This window comes from Denticeps clupeoides, unplaced genomic scaffold (genome assembly GCF_900700375.1).
Source record: "Denticeps clupeoides unplaced genomic scaffold, fDenClu1.1, whole genome shotgun sequence".
NCBI lineage: Eukaryota > Metazoa > Chordata > Actinopteri > Clupeiformes > Denticipitidae > Denticeps > Denticeps clupeoides.
Window position 1 is genome coordinate 495,218 of NW_021630084.1, and position 23,841 is coordinate 519,058.

The 23,841-nt window shown below is 45.2% G+C and overlaps 1 pseudogene; it reads right to left on the reverse strand.

The window, feature by feature from the left end:
• Positions 1–715: 715 nt before the first annotated feature.
• Positions 716–23,841, reverse strand: LOC114782583 (death-associated protein kinase 2-like; annotated as a pseudogene).

The window sequence follows — 23,841 nt, forward strand, 5'->3', positions numbered from 1 at the left end:
AAATGCAGAGGACAAATTTCACTGTGTGCACCGTGTGCTGTGCTGCTGTGTATCACATGTGACAATCACTTCACTTTATCACTTTACCCCACCCTGACCTCTGTACATGTTATAACCTACAAATTATGTACAAAAAACTAAATAAAACTGTGCAGAATGTTGTTCATTTCAAACTCTTATTCTGCTCTACACAACGTTGTAATGTGTTCCACGGATAGCATATCTCACATTCCTCAACGGGTTGCAGCCTTGATTGTCTTGGAGTTTTTTGCCTGAGAGTAAAACTACACACTGTCATATTTTGCGGCCTTGTAGGTGGTCTTGGTGGCCATGTGGAGCTTTAGGAGGTGCTGCTCCTCTTGCGAGTTCGAGGTCTCCTCACCAAGACTTCATCCTCATGGTCACTCTCTAGATCCCTCTCAAAAGTAGCCAGTGTGCTCTCAACAATACCTGTAATGGGCTTGGCCTGCAACCCAGAACACAGTAACATAACGGACTAGAATGTCAGAATGTTTGATTAAAATCTAATTGAACTATTAAGATCTCAGATTTGGTTTTGCTGTAATCTGAACAGTGTACTGGTGAGTCTATAATGTCTGAATGACATGTGCTGCAAACACAGATGGGTTTTTATTTGTTTGGGAAATTTCAATAATCTCAGACAGCCTCACATTGCATATGAGGAAGGCCTGATGAACCAACCTGAGCTTTCAGATGGCCCATCTTCATCATGCGTGTTAAATGATTGCAAAGAGCTACAATCCTAAAGGACACCTGGGGACAGAAGAGATCTGTTACTTTCTAAAAAACATTTACTTTCTAAAAAAATACAGTCATACCTGTCAGTGCAACTGATATTAAAATGAGTGGATAATACCAGTGCAACTGATATTAAGATAATTGAAAAAAGTTAATAACGAATGTAGCTTTCAAAGCGAAAGCTACAACTTGGGTTAACAAATGCAACATTCCATTTGTAAGAGACTAATAGTAGCTGATAAAGTTCCTTTCTACATGTATGCAGATATTCCATCACTAACAGACATTTCCAGAGTCATTAACAACATGAACAATGTCAGGATTGGATTCTTTGTAATGCACCAATTGTTTCATATATAAAAAAATTAGGACATTTCTAAATTACCCTAAACTTTTGCACAGTAGTGTAAACAGCTTGAACAATTAACACCAATTTCTCTGAACAGGAAAAACATTTAGGTAGTGTTACCTTCCACCGGCGCCGGGCATATTGCTTCTTGAAGTTGTCCAGGTTGATCACAGACTGTCTACGTACAAGAATTTGCCTGTGATCTTCAGGCTATGAAAAAGAAAAAAAGAGAGAGAACAAAGAACATAATTTTGTGATGGATATTTAAATCTGATGCGCCAAGTATTAAGAAATTAATAATGGTATTTTGAAGTAGTCAGTGTAGTCAGAGATCAGTTTTTGATGATATTCTAAAGCTCAACACATTTTATTGTGTTCACACCTTTCTACTTCCTGCAATGGCCTTGCTGCACATGTAACACCCACCCATCATACAAAACCTGCAAATGGTTCCTTTATCTTCTTTTTAAACAGTACAAACCAATAAGAAAAGTGTCACTGCACACACATTCACACAAAATATAACCAAATATAACAGCACTACATAAACCAAACAACACTACAATTACTTTAAGTGCATTATGACATATATGAATGACTACGTCTAATAGAAGTGCAGAAAATGATGAAGTCCAAGCTGTCCCAATAAACGGTCATATTACATATGAATTATTAAATGTTTTGTCACACAGCCACTGCCCCATACAATAGCACTGGTGTGTTAAACAATAAACAATAAGAATGGAATGGAAGCTGACAGACTTCTGTTCTACTCCAATAAAGGAAGTCTATTTATGACCTATAATATAATAGGTTTAGTCATAAATATACAAAGACAGTAACAAAGTATTAAAGATGTGATCATCCACAAACACGTTGGGTTTAGCATCTGAATAAGGTGCTATTAAAATGTGTAAATATGCAAATATTTCAGTGTTCCTATGAATTATCACACATACTGACACAAACGGATATTGTGTAGATTTAGCTGATTTCTACAGGTTCTCCCCCAAAATGTGTGGTCACACAATGCAGCCATAAAATTTACAGTTATGAACAGTTATTGAAACCAACAGAAATATTGGGACCAAAGGATGGTGTTCATTAGATAGGTGACTAAGTAAATATTTAGTCTAATGTCACCACAATGTTGCTGTGTAGTGTATCAAGTTTCCTGCTAGCCTGACTCCTTGACATCTTGTCTGGCCTCAGCACATAGTCAGTCACGGCTGGTGTTGTGCTCCTTCAGAGCTTCACCAATGTTGTCGTTGAGCAAGTGTTCATTTCCCGGTTTGGCGTGAAGTGAGCTTACGACCTCCTGCAGCCACTGCAGTTCCGTAGTCAGTTCCTGCTTCAGGGCACCCAACCGGGCCTGCCTCTCAACAAATCGATTCCCGATGCTGGCCAGGCTGCTGTCAACCTTTCTAATGTCCTCTCGAAGGCTCTTGCGCTCAGCCTCCACCTTGCGGAACTCGTAGCGAACACGGGAGAGCTCCTGGCGCATGCTCTCTCCCTGCTCTCGATACCAGCCTTCCTTTTCCTGGTAGATGGAAAACAGGGCTTCGGCGTCGGCCTGCAGTGATTCCCGGACGTCCGCCAACCCCTCAGAAGCCATCTGCATCAGGGCGATGTCCTCCACTATGCGGGCAAATCGCTCAAAGTTGGCATAGGTGTTGTTGCAAGGAATGCTTGAGTGAGACTGGATGGTGTATTCTTTCAGACGCTTGGTCTTCAGCGTCCTGGGATCAAGCTTTTGCTGTTTGTGGACATTGAAGAAGGTGCCTTCATCTTTGTGCTGGTGGGACTTTGGACAGAAGGAACACCATGTCATGGTCAGACCATGTTATACAGACACACAGGGAACAGACAATAATGTGGGTTGGAACAGGACTCTGAAGGGTTAGTGGTGTTCACACAGAAGCTGCAGAGATGCATGGGTCATATCCAGAGCTCTCCACTCCATTAGCATCCAGGCCAACAAGTTTTCATCCAATACGTCACACCTCCACACACATACATGTAGCTGGTGTGATAAAAAAAATCATCATAGAACATGCATAAAAACTTCACACAACAGGAAAATGTGGCTTTGGTGACAACGGCACACACTGTGAACATATTATCTTCAGCATGCTATCTATCTATCTATCTATCTATCTATCTATCTATCTATCTATCTATCTATCTATCTATCTATCTATCTATCTATCTATCTATCTATCTATCTATCTATCTATCTATCTATCTATCTATCTATCTATCTATCTTTCTTTAATGTATCCACATCAAAATGCAGACCATATAATAAAGTACTGGGGGAGACCACTGTGTTACTAATGCATGTGTTTGATGCATAAACTTGCATTTGAAGTGAATATGAAGTGATATGAAGGCAATGAAGTAAACTGATGAAAAACCCACACTGGATCAGAAGAACATGCTTTCAAATGGACCCCAGCCTGAGGGTTTACCTTTATCCAAGGGTGATTGAGGGCTTGCTTGATTGTCATTCTCTTTCTGTAATACAAAGATCAAAAGGGAAATTGTTCACATACTGAGCAGAAACACAAGGCTGCACTGGGTGATTACTTCACAAGCTTGGTCTTGTCTTGCCGAAAGGAACGAGAAACTGTGTTGAAAGACACATGTGACCACATGAATTAAGTTGGGTGCTGCGTCTGGTGATGCCCGTAGACAATGCTACATGTTCCTGCAGGTACACACCATAACACAATTAACAGGCTACGTTAACTCATAATAAAATGATCTTGTGCTGTTTCTATATCTGGAGAGTCAATTCACACTGATGAATCTTCTCTCAATTTGATTTGACCTTGAACTCTCACCTTTTGTTGTTTACCAGCAACTGTTTGATAAAGCTCTTGGCCAGATCACTAGTGCTGCTGAAAAACTCCTCATCAAACTCATAGTTCATGGCTGAGATGTTTGCAAGAGTCTCCTGCTTGGACTCGCCCAGGAAAGGCGAAGCGCCGCTCAACCTGGTAAAAAAAAAAACATGAGCAGTTCAGCCTAAAAAATATTCACACCCGGGAGTGTGAAAACAATGAAAAAATTCACCCTCCTTCCCTCTTTCACACTCACAAAATGTATGTGATTACGCCGATACTCCTGCAGTGGGAGAAGGGTACGCAAAATTAATCCACAGAAATGCATGACACTCAATGCATGAAAAAAAAACAACAAAGCGCTAAGCAAATTGAAGGCTCTCACCACATATCAGCCTCTAATCCCAAAGGCTCATAGTTGACAATCTCTGGAGCTGGGGTAAAAAACAGGTCACAAGCATAAATACAATGGCAGTTTTAAATAGGAAGAAAAGACAATGGGAGACATCCAAACACGGTGGCCTCACAAACCTTGCTTTTGTTTTTTATATTTAAAAGAATATATATGATGTGTATTGATAGATTTATTGTTCTGTCAGTTATTTTGCTCACCAACAAATTCTGGCGTTCCAAAAATGTTTTTGAATTCAACATCATCGTCAATTTTATGTGCAAGGCCGAAGTCAATGAGTTTGATCTTTGGCAGTAGGACATTACTGTCCAACAACATTATGTTTTCAGGCTGGGAAGGAGAAACACAAACTTTGTTAGCTGGATCCAAGAAGAGGTCAATTACTGCTGCAGAACAAGACCTAAACAGAAAAAATATTACTGATAATATTACTTAATATGTATATATTAATAAGCAGTATTTCTGTTTCATGTATCTCCCATCTGGTCACACAAACAATCTTGATCACAATGCACTGCATTATTTAGATTTAAGGATACTTAGCAGATGGCTGGGAGAAAAAGATGAATTATGTTTTTGTCAGTTCTACTAGGTACTTGTACTATATTGACTGGGTTAAATAGAATTGTATTACTAAAAAAGACTAAAATACAATGCTCATTCACTAAAACTAGACTAAAATAGTCGTGGATAATTCTGACTAAAACAAGACTAAAATGCCCAGTCGACTGAAACTTGACTAGATTAAAATTAGTATGGACGTGACTAAGACTAATAAAAAATAAAATGACAGCTGGACGCAAAGACTAGCCTAAAACTAAATTAGGACAGGTTGCTGAAAACAATTATAGCCAGTCGATGGGTTAAGATTCTACTGCAAACTGTGTATTTACTCATTCCAGAATTTCCACAGTGCTTCTATATTTTTGACACAAACCCCATTGTGTATGTGTGTGTGTGAGTGTGTGAAGGATGTGAACTAGGCTGCAAGAAACCCTGGCTGATCTTGTTTAAATGAATGATGTGAGAGGGGTGAGGAGAAGGGTCATCAGGAAAAAACAGGATGGAGATTAGTGGGGAATAGAGCGGCTGACATCCTGCTTATATAGAGGAGATAACCTTCCGGTGTCTGCACGCCTGGCACCAGGCTAGAGGGTTCGGCCGAGACGTGCAGAACTCTTTCAGCTGACAGCCACACAGTACCCCCCACTGACACCATTTCTACTCCATTCATGAGGGATCTCAACCTTAAACACAACCTTATACACAACATGATGGACCGAAACAAAGGAAATGTCACTATTAGTATTACTTAAATATGGAACTCTGTTTCCATTTTGGGAAGTTTTTAACTTTTACTACAGTTCAAAGTCAAATAGCAGAGGATATTACAGGGTGGTAGTAGCCTAGTGGGTAACACACTCGCCTGTGAACCAGAAGACTTAATACAACAACAACAAGATTTATTTCTTCTGTATTAGCAAATGGTTTTGAAAATGTAAAGATGGGTGGACTTAAAGTATTAAAGTATTATTTGACCTTGGGTATCTCTACTTGAATTCAAGTACATGATATGTTTACTTGATTGACCACTGGAAATAGGCAAAAAGCTTATAAGGTACTCATTTCTGGTTTCAAAAAGTCGAACCCTATCATACTTCATCCCAAGAGAACACATGTTGCCATGCAACCAAATTGTAACAGAATGAGAAGCAGAACACAGCTCTAAAAGGGCAAATTACCCAGTTTTGCAGAAGAAATGTTCTGCTGCCATGGCAACTTTGCCACTTATAAGAGTGTGTGAAATGCGGGGGCCCTGAGACTCGTGTGTTATTGAATTTTTTCTACCGTTCTCCTCCTGGAAGGGAAGCAGATACCTTGAGATCGAAGTGGGCGATTTTTTTGGAATGGAGGTACTGGACTCCGTCAAGAATCTGTTTTATAAACTCTGTGGCCTCCTCCTCGCTCAACGACTCCTTTTGGGCCAGGAAGTCGAAGAGCTTCACCTCCAGACACCCTGAATGCAACAATGAAACAATGGGAACAATGACAAAATAGTTTCATTATCTGAAAGTCAACCACCGCTGCCTCAGTATCTGGACCCTATGCATGTTTGCATCATTACGGCTGCACCATCAGATCAACATGCAGTGATGCAGCAACCCTACATTGCAAGGATGATAATCGCCAAGAAAACAGAAGACAATGGGTTCTACTTTCATCCCAGAGCTTGCTGCTTACATCTGTAAAACCATGGGACCTAATCTCTATACTTACGGTTCTAACAAACCACCCCATGTTCTTTTCATGTCTGGCCAGGCCTAAAACCATGATCACTAAAATTCTCAATTCTTAGAATAGAACAATTCTCTCCACAAGACAACATAAGTTGAGCTCAACTAATTATACTGTCCTAAGTCATACTGGCGGCTAGAGCGTTTGCTCATCTCGGCAGTTGTCACTGTGTGAGGGTATGTGTATCTCAGTCTGGGTCATGTGCAACACTAAGGGAATCAGCTCTGTGCTACGAACACTCTGTCCTCTCCTGCCCGGTGTAAGCTGTCACCCGGTGTAAGCTGTCACCCTGTAGCGAAGGCGGTAAGAGCAGCTGGCCATCTCTGACAGTCACCAGCATTCACTGGACCTTTCATTCCATTCTGTCGCCATTAGTTCTAATTGGGCCATGCACACATTAGGGCCAGGTCAGAGAGCAACTAAAGGCCTCCCAGTTGGACCCCGAGGCTTACCTACACTTTCAGCAGGTTGCTGGCCAAACAAATTCATTCAGAGTCGTTCCACAGTACTCTGAGCTACTTCAGATTCTACTATTATTATTATTTAATTGGCTTATGCCTCAATTAGAGGGCCAAGTGTGTCGAAGGATGTGTTTGCCTGAAAAGGCTGTCCTGTCCTATTTGGGAGGTTCCTGCAGTGACTATGGATTGAATTGGATTTGTGGATTCATTGCATGGATTTTTTTCAGGACATGGTTACTACCACAAAGCAAAATGCCAAGAATAACAAAAAGATGCAAAAATTGTATATGCTGTAATTGGTTAAACCATATGAAGCATCTGAAAGACTAATTCAGCTGTTTCAAACAAAACCTGTTTGACAGATTCTTTTCACTGAAATTGTTAATTACAAATCCTGTCCTAGCTCAGTGTCCTCCACGACACACACTGTTATAGCACTGCAGACATATCAAGCAAAATAAAGTCCATAAATGCAGCTTTAGCCTTCCATCAGTCTCTGATTGATCCCCCTGTATCCCATGCATCATGTCCGCAATGTATAGTAAAGTGTTCATGATTTTCACTCACAGCTCCAGAATGAGGATCACGTCGGTGCGGTTCTCATAAACGTCATGCAGTGAGATGATGTTTGGATGCTGCAGGTCCCGTAGGATGTCCACCTCGCGCTCGATCTCCTCCCGCCTCACACCACGCCGGCTTGCCCGGCTCTGCCGCTTCTTGATGAACTTGGCCGCATACTCCATGCCGGTGCTCTTCTCCTTACACCTCTTCACTACGGCAAACTGTCCACTGTAGGAGACAGGCAAACAAAGGGCTGCTCAATATGAAAATGTACACTGATTGTAATGTTATTTAATTTTGAGCAAAACTGTAAAAAACATGGATATGGTTTACTTCAGTGAAACCACCAGATAAATCCTGGTTTCTGGCAACTGCTAACCGACGATGAAACAAACCAGAGGGTTACCACCACCACCATAACAACTACAGCTTCAGGGATCTTCAAATGTACCTGTAGCATTATAATGGACACGTAATGTACACCATGACACTGGACTAAAACGTACTCTGCACTGTCCAGTACCTCCAAACATAGACAGATGCTCTATACTATACTTTGGACTTTCCACCTCTACAACTAAAGGACTTTTTCTCTTCTTGGACAAATCATCACAAACCCTGCACTGATACCAATTGCAGACTCACTCTACCATGGAAGGGGGTCCCTCTCTGTATCACTCCTTCCAACTCTAGGAGAGTTTTTGTGAGGAGTTTTTCCTTGTGTACAGAAGGATCAAATGTGGGGGGTGTCAACTGTAGGGTCTATCAAAGCCCATTGAGACATACTGTATATGATGTTGGGCTATAAAAGAAATAAATGTGGTTGTTGTTACTTTACTCTTAAAATGTAATGCTTTCACAAAGCAAAATGATCTCAAACAACATTAAAGAATATGTTCTATGGTTAATTCTTTCAACAAGTACAAAGTTCAATTACACTGAAAAATATATGAATCATTTCTAGCCTTCCCTACAATATATACCGCATTAAGTCCATCTGACAAACCAGTATAATTTTAGGCATTCCGTTTCAGACTATTGGAAATATGGTGGTCTACCTGTACATGGACAGTTTCAGGACAAAATGTCTACTACTTATTAGAACAGAAATCCTTCATATTGACTGAGGCCTGAACTGGAGTAGGAGGAAAGAACTCTACAGAAACACACTTTGTCTACACAAAGACAAAGAGGAATGCCTCACTCCCACTCTAAACTACATCCCAGGCCTGACCTTTCCTAAATAGTCCAAAAGAATTCCAAATATTTGTCCAAGAAAGTTCTCACAGAAGCCTGCAATTCTCATAAATTACCACAATATATGTGATTTTTAAAGTTGGTCTTATCTTTGAAGAACTTACTGTTGTCTCATGTACATTTCATTAACATTTATTATATCTCATATCTTATATCTCTAAGAAGTATTATTTGTAATTATAAATTCCATGGAATGCATATAAAAGATTAATAAAAAATTGCTTACTATAAACTTAGTATAGAAAGAAGCAATAAAACTGATCCTTTTCAGACCAATTAAGTTGCTGGTTGTCAGGATTGATGGCACCTGAGGACTCACCGGTGCCCAAACAGGACGGTGTTTTATAAGGCACAGTGTTTATGCCCTTCGGGGGCTCCGACATTTTTGTGAACTTGACCTTCTTTAGTGGACACTGCAACTGTTTGTTTTATGTGTTTTGAATTCTGGCAATCACCACAAGCTTGCGGGCTAGTTTCTGTTTATCCCGTTTATTTCCCCTGTTTTCGGCAATCGCGCAGTGTTTATTTGCATTCATGAATAAATCCTTGTTTCCAGTAAGTCCCGTCTCTGCACTTACTTCCCCCGTCAGCTCGCCAATGTGACACTGGTACATCAGCAAATGTCGGTTTGACTTTGTCAATCGCAGATCTTTATTATTTTCAATTCAAACTCAGTTGTTTCATGGAAAATTATAATTATTTATATATGCATAATAATATTCAAAACCAACTATTTTTTTTCAGATAAGTTGGAATAAATACAAACCAATGCTGAAATCACAAGCATCTATTCATTCTGTTGGCTGATTTGGGTATGATGAAATGAATCTGAACCTGTATGACCTTCAATTTCCTTCTGTTCTTCTTATTCACACAGTAATACTGCTGCTCCGCTACTCTTCAGTCATCAGGAAAGTGTTGGTGGAGGTGAGCTCTGAATCTGAGCTGACTAAGCAGTGGCTCCTGGCCTCCCAAAGCCCTAGAGAGCCAGAATTGCAAACCGTCACCACCGTCCAACCCGAGTGGAAAGGCAGATAGGGGGATTAATGTTGACAGACGAGTGGGTCATTGCTGAAGGATTTATGAATGCATTTAATGTTTTAATGTTAAAGAGTAAATTCCAAAAACAATTACAATGTCCCTCAAACCACTTTATTTCATATGATTTGCATATTCACAGAACCACAGTCAATGACTTTATCTTTCTTTTCCTATCAAATTTGGGCCAAAAAGAGATTCTCATCTTACTGTCAGGTCACTGAATTGTAGTTAAATATGTCACTGGAACTCAGTTACAAAAAAATATGATGCTGTGTAAGCATCCAAACCAACAACCATTTTGGGGTATAGATCATTCACATACCAGATAATGCAATCATCAGAATTCTATGATAAGAAAAATTAATTAAAAAGCAAAGAAAATCACAGAGAACAATCTGCCCACGTGGGTTAGACCCGACTCGAGACCACGCAATCTTAAAGTGGAAGCACTTTAATGGCAAACACTTGTTAACTGCAGGTTGGCATAAGTATACAGGAAATGTGGGTGGAGAAAAAGACCTACAACACAATCACCAAACCATCCAAATGCGCTCCTCAGCAGAAACGGTTGGCCACTGGGTTCTGTGTGCTATCAGCATAGAGCTAAATTTAGTTCTCTGCACCCCCATAGTTGTCCTCCACCTGCTGGACCCTCAACGGGATGGAGATGGCTCAGTCTGAAGGAGTCTGTGGACTGTCCCCTGCTCTCCTGTCAAATAGTGTGTGCCACGTGTGTGTTAAAAAACGGAATGTCATTATTAAAAGGGGAAGTATTCTTTTCCCCTTATAGATGTTATGACAATTTAATATTGAATGAGATTTTGGAACATCTGCCTCCATGGTGACGGAATAACGTATCATGTTACTGTTCAGAGTCATTAGCAGGAGGAGTATCAGTTCGCTTTAGAACCTGAACATGAGTGTGTTTGCCTAAACTGGGACCTGAATGGCTGGGAGAAACAAAACAGACAAGAGGCTTCCACTTGGAAAGATGGGAGAGGCTGTCCTGGCCATGCCCAGTGGAGAGTGAGCTTAGAGTAAGAGGAGATTAGATAAGCGCCCTCACCCCCTCCTCTTTCGTTCTTTCTCTTGCTGTCTACAAACCAACCGGCACAACCAAAACAGGGCGTGCAGCAGACTGGGAAAAACACAAACCTGAGGGGCGTCGCAAAATGTTCTTTCAATCCATGATATCAGCTACACTTTCCCCCCACCCGCTAAGTCTGCTGTAAGCGTCCCTGGCCCAACAATAAAAGTCGGAGTGGAATATCTTATTTAGCCGCCTACGGGAGAGTGATTATCCTGGTTCATGGTTTAGAATTAGGGCTGCTCTGTAGCACTCAGAAAATGGACGAACCTTCTGACGCAGAACAGTACAAGAGATACAGCGGTGCCATGGGGAGATGTTCCCATTCCAGGCATGTTGCTGGGTCTAGGCTCTAAGCTCCACTGAAGGGCCACCGGGACCCAGGGCCTTAGAGGAGTTTCCAGTCTCAACAGCTGAGGATGTTGACCCGGCCTGGACTGCTGCACACTGTGGCGCCAGACAAATTTTTTCAAATGTATGCCTCCACCCCAGCCGCCCCCAAGATAACAGACCACAGAACTGGTAACTAGAATAAAACATCACTACGTCTTCCACTCAGATCCTGCAGTCTAACTGTCATTATCATTAACTTGACTTTCGCGTGGCAACACAATGTCATAGAACACACTTCTACTCTTCTGATTCAGTCAGTCACTAAGAACAGATGAAGGAGATCCACCACAGGAAAAATAGTAACTAAATACTAAATGTACACACATGCATAGAATACACAGTTTACCTCCAGCTGAGCAATATGAATATTTATTTAGCATTGTCTAACATCCACTACTCACTGCACGTTCATCATTACTGTGAATTGGTTTGAAAATAATTTGCAACACACTGTATATCCACACGCGCCGACACGTGTCTGTTGCCTAAAACCGCGGCGAAGGGTGGCACAAAACCCCCTCCACCCCGCGCCTCCACAAGCTGGGCGTCGAGTTCCCTATGCTGCCCCCGCTGTTCGACGAACATATGTTCGCGGACAGGGAGGAGGCAGACGTCGAGGAGGAAGACGACAATCATCTCCTCCAAGACGAGCCAGAGGAGGACCACGAGGATGCCATTCTCCCGGATGCGCAGCCCTCTAGCCCTCCCAGCAGTCAGGGCAGCGAGCCCTCCACGGGGGACTTCGGTTTGGTCGAGGTTTGTAAAAGAGCCGCGGCCAGGCTGGGCATTGCATGGCCAGCCCTCCGTGGTGACCTCGGGGTCGAGAGGGACTTTTCGATGGGAAAAGACTCCCTTCTCGCCCGCATGCAGCCAATCACTTGTGACTGAGGTCAGACGGTCCTGGGATAAACCCCTTTCTAACCGCGTTCCCGTCAAGGGCTACTCGGTTTGGATATTGGTGACATGGAGGAGCTGAAGCTCTCCAGCCCCCCCACGGTCAAGGCTTCGGTGGCTCCTCACCTCCACCTGACCAGGAGGGCTTCTTTTTTGTCAACAGGGCCGTCGCTCCCAGGTAAAATGGATTGCTTCACCGCGTCCATTTATCAGAAGATTTTTACATTTACATTTACAGCATTTAACAGACGCCCTTATCCAGAGCGACTTACAATCAGTAGTTACAGGGACAGTCTCCCTGGAGCAATTTAGGGTTAAGTGTCTTGCTCAGGGACACAATGGTAGTAAGTGGGATTCGAACCCAGGTCTTCTGGTTCATAGGCGAGTGTGTTACCCACTAGGCTACTACCACCCGTTGTTGTTTAAACAACAACAACAACATTAATTTCTTATATAGCCCAAAATCACATATAGTATGTCTCAATGGGCTTTGACAGGCCCTACAGTTGACACCCCCCACACTTGACCCTTCTGCACACAAGGAAAAACTCCACACAAAAACTCTAGGAGAGAGAAAAAAAAGAAAGGAAGAAACCTTGGGAAGGAGTGATACAGAGAGGGATCCCCTTCCAGGGTAGAGTGAGCCTGCAAATGGTGTCAGTGCAGGGTTGAGGATGATATAATAATAAGTCCTACAGTTGTAGGGTTGGAGGAGTCCAGGATGTAGTCAGTGTCATGGTCTAGATTACGTGTCCACAATGATGTACTGGTCCCATTTGAAGATCCCTGAAGCTGTAGTTGTAATGGTGGTGGTGGCTGTGGTGACCCTCTGGTTTGTTTCATGGTATGTCCTTGTTTAACAGTTGTCAGGAACCAGGATGTATTTGCTGGTCTCTTCACTGGGGTCTGCCAGTAGTCTGAGTGCTTGATTCCGTGTCTCGGAGAAAACAAACAGATGCAGCGGCAGACGGTTGCACTGTACGATGATACTGAACTATGTGGTTATAGTGGTAAATCTTCCACACTTTCTGCCAGGGCACTTAACGTGACCTCGCTCACAGACTGGGAGAAGGTTGAATTCTCGACGTGCCGGTAGACGCTGTAAGAACCTTTTCGGCCCAACAGCCGAGGCAATGCGGCAGAGGTGCGACCTCCAGAAGAAAGAAGGAGAAGCCTTTGACTTCTGTCTGCCTCACAAGCCGGCACCCTCATGCCGTCTGCACGGTCTGCCGCGGAGATTAATTCTTAAGAGTTACGCGCACCTCGCGTCGCTGTGGCCGACGCATGTACCAGGTTTGATGAATTCGGGGGCGGACCTCCTCTCCAGGGGGAACCCCCTGTACAGTGAGTGGAGGCTCCCCCTCAGGTGGTCACTCAGATCTGGGAGAGGTTCGGCAGGGCTGCCGTAGAATCTCTTCACCTCGCACGGAGATGCGCAGTGTCCCTGTTCTTCTCTCTGACAGACAGCAACGTGCCGTTGGGGGTGGACGCGCTGGCGAACCTATGTACGCATTCCCGCCCCTGAGCCTGATTTGCCCCACACTCTCGCGAGTGAGGGAGGACGGTCTAGACTCTCCTGCTGGTGGCCCCCCGCTGGCCGGGACGCTGTGGCTGGCAGAGATTTTCCAGCTTCTGTGGGACGAGCCCTGGCAGCTCCCGCCATGCAGGACCTTCTGTCACATGCGCGCGGGAAGATTTACCACCCCTCTCCAGGTCAGCTGAATTGTGGGTCTGGCCCGTGAGAGGCTGAATTTGACGCGGCTGGTCTCCCTGCCAGGGTGATCACCACATTTCAGAGTGCTAGGGCTCCATCCACGCGCACACTGTATGATAGCAAGTGGCGCGTTTTCGAACATTGATGCGAACAGAGGCGGTGGGTGTGTGCCCTTTGTACTCGGTTACTGATGTGTTATGTTTCCTGCAGGACATGTTGGACAAGGGCAGGGCATTTTCCACTGTCAAAGTGTATCTGGCCGCTATAGTAGCGTGCCACGTGGGGTTTGACAACACGTCTGTTAGTAAGCATCCTCTCCTTTTAATGCACCTCTCCTTTTAATGAAAGGCGCCTGCCGGCTCCGGCCGGCTAGTCAGCTATTAGTCCCTTCGTGGGAATTGCCCCTGGTCCTGCAGATGTTCTCAGAACCTCCCTTCGAGCCTCTGGAACAGGTGAGTGTGAAACTCCTGACCCTTAAGACAGCTTTACTTCTCGCGCTGTCCTCAGCAAAGCGGGTGAGTGAGATTCATGAACTTCGGCCTGGGCGATGCTAGGGTCGTGCTGTTACCTAACCCTGCATTTGTTCCCAAGGTTGTTAACTCTGCTTATAATTGTAGCGCTGTGGAGCTGAGCGCTTTTCACTCCCTCCATTTGCTTCAGAAGAAGATCGGAGGCTGCATTGTTTGTGTCCGGTATGTGCTTCGCGGGTTTACACGGACAGGACCAGAGATTTCAGAGGGAGTGACCAGCTGTTTGTGTCCTGGGCTCCTCCATACAGAAGTAAGCCGATTTCATCTCAGTGTTTATCGCGCTGGCTGGTGGAGGGAATCGGCATGGCCTACCATGCACAGGGTCTCCCGCCCCCGCAGGGGCTTAGGGCTCATTCCACTACAGCCACGCTACCTCTTGGGCTTTATTCAGGGGTGTTTCTATACATGATATTTGTGCTGCTGCTAGCTGGGCTACACCGCACACATTTATTAGATTTTACCGACTTGACATCACAGCGCCGCCGCTCGCGCACGCTGTGCTTAGTGTCGGTGCCATAGTGAGATACCAAGCGATACCAAGCGAATGTTTGAAAGAGAACGTTAGGTTACTTAACGTAACCCGGTTCTCTGATAACATGAGTGAGGTATCTCACCACTTCCACCTCCTTGCATTTGGCACGGGAAGAGCATGCTAGAAAAGGCCGTTCCAGTGGGCTGCAGCACCTGATATAGGGAGGCGGACGTGGTGTCACGGCGGACATGGTGTCATTGGTGCTTCCGCGATCGGTCACGCTGAGGGCGTTCCCATAGTGAGATACCTCACTCATGTTATCAGAGAACCGGGGTTACGTTAAGTAACCTAACGTTATTTGCAGGGTGGCCTAGCGGTTAAGGAAGCGGCCCCGTAATCAGAAGGTTGCCGGTTTGAATCCCGATCCGCCAAGGTGCCACTGAGGTGCCACTGAGCAAAGCACCGTCCCCACACACTGCTCCCCGGGCACCTGTCATGGCTGCCCACTGCTCACTCAGGGTGATGGGTTAAATGCAGAGGACAAATTTCACTGTGTGCACCGTGTGCTGTGCTGCTGTGTATCACATGTCAATCACTACACTAACTAACTAACTATTTATTCTTACCATATGTATATAGCATTGTCACAAATAATATTTTGTATTTTTCTTCTATCATTTTCATGATAGATGTCTGCACTGAAGGAGTTGCTTTTAATCAAATTTTTCATGCATATAGAGACTAGGGCTGAAACGATTAATCGAATCAAATAATTCAATTACAAAAATTATTCGAGGAAAATTCTTTGCCTCGAGGCTTTGTTTAATTCGTCACCAAAGTCCATCTATTATCGTATCACTCCGTGGAGCTATGCAGTGAGGAGCTGCGCAGTACCGGAATCATTGTTTTACACGGACTGTTTTAACTGACGTTAATGAATGCTAATGAATGTAGATTTGTCCATCTGTTGCATTTATTATTACTACCTTATGTATATGTGTGTGTGTGTTTGTGGTGCGGGAGAATTACATGACTGAGGTCTTTGTATTTATTCTCTTGCTACTTATCATGCCTCGTCACTATCGACTCATAACACAGGCTACAATAATTCAATAATTACAAATAATGTAGGCTCTAAGAAGCGCTAATGTTCATATCAGTTAGCTATCATAATACGATACCTTTTAGAAGCTCCGAGTCCGCTTGGAGAACTGCAGTTCACAAGAGGGTGTTTTCGGTTCAGGTGCTGTAGCATTGACAACATACTTTTATGGTAGGACAGGTCTGTTTTACAGTGTATACACTGCACTACGTTGTCCACCTTACGCAGAGAAAATGGTCCCACACTTGAGACATTTTTTACCTTTTTACGTATCTTACGCCATCTTTGAAATGTGCTTCAGGTAAAACAAGTGCACCTGGCTGCAACTGGTGTGGAGCTCCACAATAGGCGGAAACCTATTGTAATCGAATTATTCAAATAATCGTTTCAACCCCTATAAGATAGTAATAATAAATGCAACAGATGGATAAATATACATTTATTAGCATACAGATTTACTTTTGGCCGAGTTTATAGCATTTGTTGTACATCACAGTGCACATCTCTCTCTCTCTCTATTTTGCACATAACATTGCACAAAGACAAACATTCTACCAACCTACCTCATCTGGATACAACTGGAAACTGAACTTTAAGTTGGATTATTAGTAATACTTGAATTGTTTATTTATATTTTCTTTTTACTATTTTGAACCTTTATACTTTTTATTCTATACTCTTTATTCTCAGATGGGCTATAGCAGGGGGTACACCCCTTTTTTTCCTTTTTTATTAAAATAAAACTAAGGACAAATAGGCTAACCTATGTTTCTTTTTTCGTTTACATCATGAATTTTTCACAGAAAGATTGATTATGTCACGTCTACAGACTTACGGGGGAAGGAGTTCACGAAAAATGCCGGAGACCTAGAAGGGGCGGAAACATCCGGCATTTATGGGGCGTCAGGATTGGAGACAGGTGTGGAGCCCAGCTGCAGGCAATCCTGACAGAGCCCCCCCTCCAAGGGCTACGTCCTCGGAGCCTCAACAGTACCATCAGTGGAGGCGGCGGGGCGGACGGCCTGGCTCCCCAGCGTGGTCCCGCATGGCGGCCCCGGACCCTCGGCCTGGCTCCCCAGCGTGGTCCCGCTTGGCGGCCCCGGACCCTCGGCCTGGCTCCCCGGCGTGGTCCCGCTTGGCGGCCCCGGACCCTCGGCCTGGCTCCCCGGCGTGGTCCCGCATGGCGGCCCCGGACCCTCGGCCTGGCTCCCCGGCGTGGTCCCGCATGGCGGCCCCGGACTCCTGTACCTGCACACAGTAATCAGGGCCGATCCATATGGGTACGTGTGGGCCCTGTCTCCACACGTCCCCTCTGACACGTCTTGTGTCACCCCCTGCAACGCGCAGGGAGATTGTCCCAGAGCCTCCGGCGACTGTTCCAGGCACCCCAGGCTGGTGCCTTCTGGGACTATACAGCCCCTCTCGCTGCACGGCCCTGGTGCCAAGGGGGGGGCATTGCCAGACCATCCGGCTAGCCCCTTCTGCGTCCGTTGGGACAAGTAGGCCCTCTTCCAGCTGGGTCCTCATGCCTACCAGGGGGCTCTATGGCGCTCCACCCCTCTGGAGGTGGACACAGACCCATGCCTGGCCCACCCTCCTCACCGGCTACCGGAGGACCCAGCTCAATCGCTTCCCCACCTACCCTCCCCTCAGGAGGAGTCCCCAACCCGAACTGCACCCCCCCAAAAAAGTCTTTGGGGGAGCACCCCCCCCGGCTGGACTTAGGGGTACCTTGGGGCTTGTCCACCTCGCCTTGGACCAGCACATTCGGGTCAGGAACCTCCTCCCGGGGGTTCGGCTCCGCGGCTGGGTTGCCATCTGGTGGACACAAAGAGGGGAAGTGGGGGCGACATACGGACACATATGGCTCCCTCTCCGGGCTCTCCGGGACCTCCTCCTCAGGGGGCACAGCCAGGATCTCGGGAGGTGCGACCTTTTCGTCGCCGCCAGTGCTTGGTCTTCTTGCCACGGATCCTGACTGGTACTGGATGTGGTGGAGGGGCAGAGTTCGATTCCTGGCTCAGGCTCTGGCCGATCAAACTCCGCCCTCAGTCTCTGCTGGAAGTCCCGAAAACTCCTGTCGGTCTCTCCCTGCTGCCAGAGGGCTGTGCTCCAGCCCGATGCTGATCCAGTCAGACACGTGAGGATGGCAGTGATCTCATCTGTGTCTGCTGCCCCACTGAAGGGTCCTGGGACCATTTGGCTGTCCCACACGGGGCTGGGCACGTTGCTGGAGATGGTGGTGGGCGTGTGGCGTGGGGGGTGGTGGACGTCTTCTCCAGCATGCGGGGGTGCTGGTGATGCGCTGCCGTTCAGCTGGGGAACGTCCGAGCAGAGGGAAGGCGGGTCGGCGACTGGAGCTGGGAGGGCATCTTCCCTGTGAGGCAGTTCCGGCAGTGCAGTTGCTGGCTGGCGACCTCCTGTCGCCCTGTTCCACCAGCTTACCCCCGCATCGCTGTCCTCCTCCTCACTGTTGTCGCACCTCTGGGACTGACGTGGGTTTCCACGGACCTCGCAACGATCATGGACGGGCACGATGGGCGGAGCCATCCCGGCACCGACTGCCCAATCGGCGTCATCCTCGTCATAGTCCATGTCGACCTCATACCCTCGGAAGTCACGTGGATCTTCACGGATGTCGCGACAATCTCAGACGCGCGCGCAGGGTGGAGCCATCCCGGCCCCGACTGCCCAACGAAAATCCACGACATTGTCGCTTTCGTCATCCGTGTCCTCCCACCTGTGACTCCAAGGGTCGTCCACCCTGCGGACATCCTGGACCCAGGGTGCGATCAACTCCCAGGGACAGTACTCTGGCCATTCGGGCTGGAGCCTGCCCACCTCCTCGCTGGAGGAACGCCGCCGTTGTCGCTTCTCACCCCCCTGGAAGTGACGTGGGTCCCCACGGACCTTGCGACGATCGCAGACTGGCGCGATGGGCGGAGCCCAACTCTCGTCTCCCATGCTCTCGGCGTCGTCCGTGTTGTCCCAGTCCACGGGGAGCCTTGCCAGCAGAGCGCAGAGTTCTTGGCTCGACATGGCGAAGATCGTGGGGGTCGCATCTTCTGCGCTCGCTGCCCACGTCACTTCCTCCTGCTGCTGCCGACGCCAACGTCCTCGCTCCGCCCCTCACTCCCCGCCGACGTTGTCGCTTCCGGGTTTCGCGGAGTTTCCCGGGGTGACGTCATCACGCGGCGCCGCGTACCACTGCTTCTCGGGGAGAAAACGCTCCACCAGAACGGCCGGCGCGTCTCTCCCCTGGCATCCGCGTTCGCCACGCCGGGCTGCGTCCTTCGCGGCGTTTCTTCTCCTCTGTTTTTTACCTCTGCGCTTTTGGGTGGGTCTCGGCCATTCTGTCACGTCTACGGACTTACGGGGGAAGGAAGCGCAGAGGTCTGACATGTTGGGAAGGGGTTTTATTCATAAACAAACAATAAACTCAAATAAACAGCGGCGCGATGGCCAAAAACAATTTAACTACAATAACGAACGTAAACTTGCCCGCAGGCGTGTGCCGATTGCCAGAACACATACATTCACCCACTGAAGTCAAGTTCATGTCTGAGTTCACGAAAATGCCGGAGACCTAGAAGGGGCGGAAACATCCGGCATTTATGGGGCGTCAGGATTGGAGACAGGTGTGGAGCCCAGCTGCAGGCAATCCTGACAGATTAAATGCTCAAAAACTCAAAAGTTGGAATTATCCAATTACTTGATTAATCACTGAAAAAATTGACAGAATACTCGATTCCAAAAATATTCTATAGTTGCAGCCCTAATAGAGACAATAAAAGATTTTCTATTCTAATAAAAACATGTACTGAAATTAATTTACATAATAAAATCACTTATTCCATGGGACTTTCATTTCTTGACATACTGATGAATGGATTGCTTGTCTATAAATTAACATCTGTATATATAATAAAGATAGAGATATTTATTCTGATTAGCAATGCATGAAAAGGCACAGACGTATTCTCTTTATAAAAAAAAGTATCCCACCGCTTAGGTTCAAGCGTAGTGCAACTAATTAATGTACAGTTGCCTTAATGCATAACACTGAAATGCCTATTATGATTAATATATTGATGTTATGAAACATGCCTGGAAAGGCTGCCAGAGATATTAAAGAGGAACAGATGCAGGCTTCTATTACCACATGCGTTTAATCTCAACTAGGTCAAGTTCATATGTGCAACAGAGTATGGTCCAATTTTTAAAATTCATTTATAAAAGCATGCACTTGTTCATCAAAGCAGAAGAAATTGTTTGCACTGAAACAGATTCTGAACACCAGTTTCCTCTTGTAACTGTTCTCTAGCTCTGCTGGATTGAACCCTCATACCACAGTCACCAAAAGGAAAGAATACCAGCTGAGGGCTTGGATTTACATTTACATTTACAGCATTTATCAGACGCCCTTATCCAGAGCGACTTACAATCAGTATTTACAGGGACAGCCCCCCTGGAGCAACTCAGGGTTAGGTGTCTTGCTCAGAGACACAATGGTAGTAAGTGGAATTCGAACCCGGGTCTTCTGGTTCATAGGCGAGTGTGTTACCCACTAGGCTACTACCACCCTGGATGGATGTAGCCCTCAGTCTAGAAATAAACAACATATTTTGCACAGGATTTGGCCAGCATGAAGAAACAAAATCTCTGAAATTCAGTACTGACTGTACATTGCAGTGTATCTGTATTCCTCTCAACTAAAAATACCCCACAGAAATCCACAGAAAGTCTGGATCAGAGGTTAACCACTGGACCCAGGGGGACCAACAACACCTGTCCAAATCTTTATCCATCATAACACACATACAGACACACATGTCCTGTGACCATACCTCAAACTACACCACACCTCAAAACACTTACTATTTATGCAAATCCTTAAATAAGTTCTGTTTCTATACCACCAATCCTACATATACTATATTCTACAGATCAACTGAAATACCAAATATATTTTGTTACATGCACCTGCATGTCGTAAGAACTGAATGGAGAACAGAAAACCAAACCGCAGGCCTGAGCCAGAAGCCATGACCAGACTGACTTCATTTTACAGACAGAACTACAGTGTGGACCAGATGTATGCATTTAGCAGTGGAAAACCGCTGTGGTGGAGGACATTTAACATTTTAACTGTCCATTTTAACAGATTTCTCAGACACCTAAGACAGGTGGGGTTTGATGCACATGGCTTCATGTGGCACAGGCAGGTTAGATTTCCTGACTTGAGGTCATGGACAGAGGTGTCCTTTTTTGGTAGAGTTGCATTACACAACAACTCACATCTCTCGTCTAATGGTTGGCTAGAGAGACCATCTGTCCTGATGACAGTGGGATCAGGGTGGTCTTAAAGACTGAAATGCTTACAGCAAACATTTGTCATCTAGGAGAACTAATCTGGCATGTAGTGCATCCACAGTCATGGTTTGTTCTCATGTTTGCTCTCATTATCTCATGTATAAAAAAAAAAACTTTCACTGCTTGACATGTGGGTCCAGCACATCCCATGCAGTCATCTGAGGTTTAGGTGATTCAAAAACACACCCATTAAGGGGAGAAACACATCATTTCCTGCCAGCTCTCTCTTCATCTACATAATGTAGTCATGTGGCTAATGTCGCAGCACCACAAACATCAAAGCTGCTTCCGTGCTTCCGTGGTAGTACGTGTTGGACATTTCCTCTTTTGTTAAGAGTTAACATCACACCATATCACTATATCACAACTTTCATACTCAGAGGACAGATGCAATTCTACCCACAAATGCAGCAAGAGTGTGTCAGACACTTGAAAAATTCACACTTTGCTGTTACATACAAACTTGTGTACGTTACAGTGTACTCAAAGTACACTGTGGGTATGTGTGTACTTTGTATGTTCCATAATGCAACAATGGACATGATCCCATTATTTTCTAAAAAAAAAAAGGTTACACCTTTCCTGATGTAAATTCTATCCCTGAGCATTCCAGATTCCTCTCTGAAAGAATTTGTAACTTCCTGGTGGTGAAGTTGAAATGACAAACAAATATTTTCGGGGTGACTTTGTCCCGGAACATTTTTTGCTGCAAAAATCAGGTTTGGCCATGTTTTGGGAGGGTGGTTGAGCTTTGGACGTTAGCACAAAAATCTGACTCAGAATGTGATATCAGGTAAAGAAAACATTGAGTCCTCATTTATGTGGGAAAAGGGGAAACGAGATCATCTGGATTCAGTTGTCAGATTGAGTAGGGGGTTGATGACCTTCTGGTCTGCAGAGTAGATGAACTTTAAACTGCTGTTTAGAAAGATTGCATTATGTATTAAAATGTTGGGATCCCACATGGATCATGTTACCCACTTAGGGAAGGGTTGACCATGCATTTCTTGAAAAAACACAGGAAATAAAACTTCCATGACCTTTTCAAAGAGTTGTTTACTTGACACAAGCACAACCTGTCTAAGTGTTTTTAAGTTTGTGTGTGACAATGCTCATCTAGCCACAAGCAGAAGCATTCCTGATCTCTACATGTATCTACCACAAGTATGGGACCATTTTTTGAGATTAGTTAAATGAAAACGCCAGACACTCACCTTCCCAGCTCTTCTCCAATTTCATAGAAATCCTCCACTTTTTGTTGCTTGAATACATCCATGCCTAATGTCCTCATTGATGACAGTGGTTGGTTTGTGGTTGCAGATCAGATTAATTGAGTTTTCAGGCCAAAAAAAACAACAACATAAAAAAACGCCCTTCTGTACCCACAGAGTCCAGCTACCCTAAAGGACGAGAGGACGAAAGGGGAAGAGTCACAAACAGCAGGAGATTTCAGGGACAGGCATGATCAGGAGCTCATGAGCACAGGTCCCAGCATGTAGCTCAACATACCAACACTGGAACAAAGTGTGTGTGTGTGTGTGTGTATGTATGTATATAAAACACATGCACATGTATAAAAAACACACACACATATGTATGTGTGTGTGTGTGTGTGTGTGTGTGTGTGTGTGTGTGTATGTACGTGCATGCAGTGACAAAAGAAGCTTTTTTGTTACTTCAAGCTTACACAAATAGAAAATTAGGGCACTAAGATGGGAGGCTCCGTACAGACTTAATGCCGGACAGACAAATTAAATGCATTTTTTTTTTTTATTCAGATGCCACAACAAAGTAGGTGTAGCCAGATAATCTGATTTTAAAAGCAGGATTAAGAGCAGTAACCAGCATCAGGATGCGTTTGCTGCAGGTCACCTTTTATTTAATCTTGTGTACGCAGTTATGCCTTTCTTTACTGTTAACTGTTATAAAAAAATACGTTGGAAAGGGTGTAAGTGCGAGTCCACGGAAGAAACTGATAACATTATTCTGCGTTCGTGTTTGTCTTCAAGGCTGAACCTTCAAATGAATTCTGACGGCAAAGCGAGTAATAAAGTGCTGACATTCTGGTCGGAATTTACATAAAAAACGAACCTGACACATTTTTCGACACTGTATCACTGTATGAAAGTTCCGTCCTGCCGTGACACATACACACATACGGACGCGCGCGGATTCTTACCTGTTGGAGCCGCTTTTGATTTACTGCTGCATCTTAATCCCGAGCGCCACTTCTCCACTGGCCGCGACGACGGCGTGCGCCCTTATCTGTCCAGAACCGTGCGCGCGCGCGCCCCC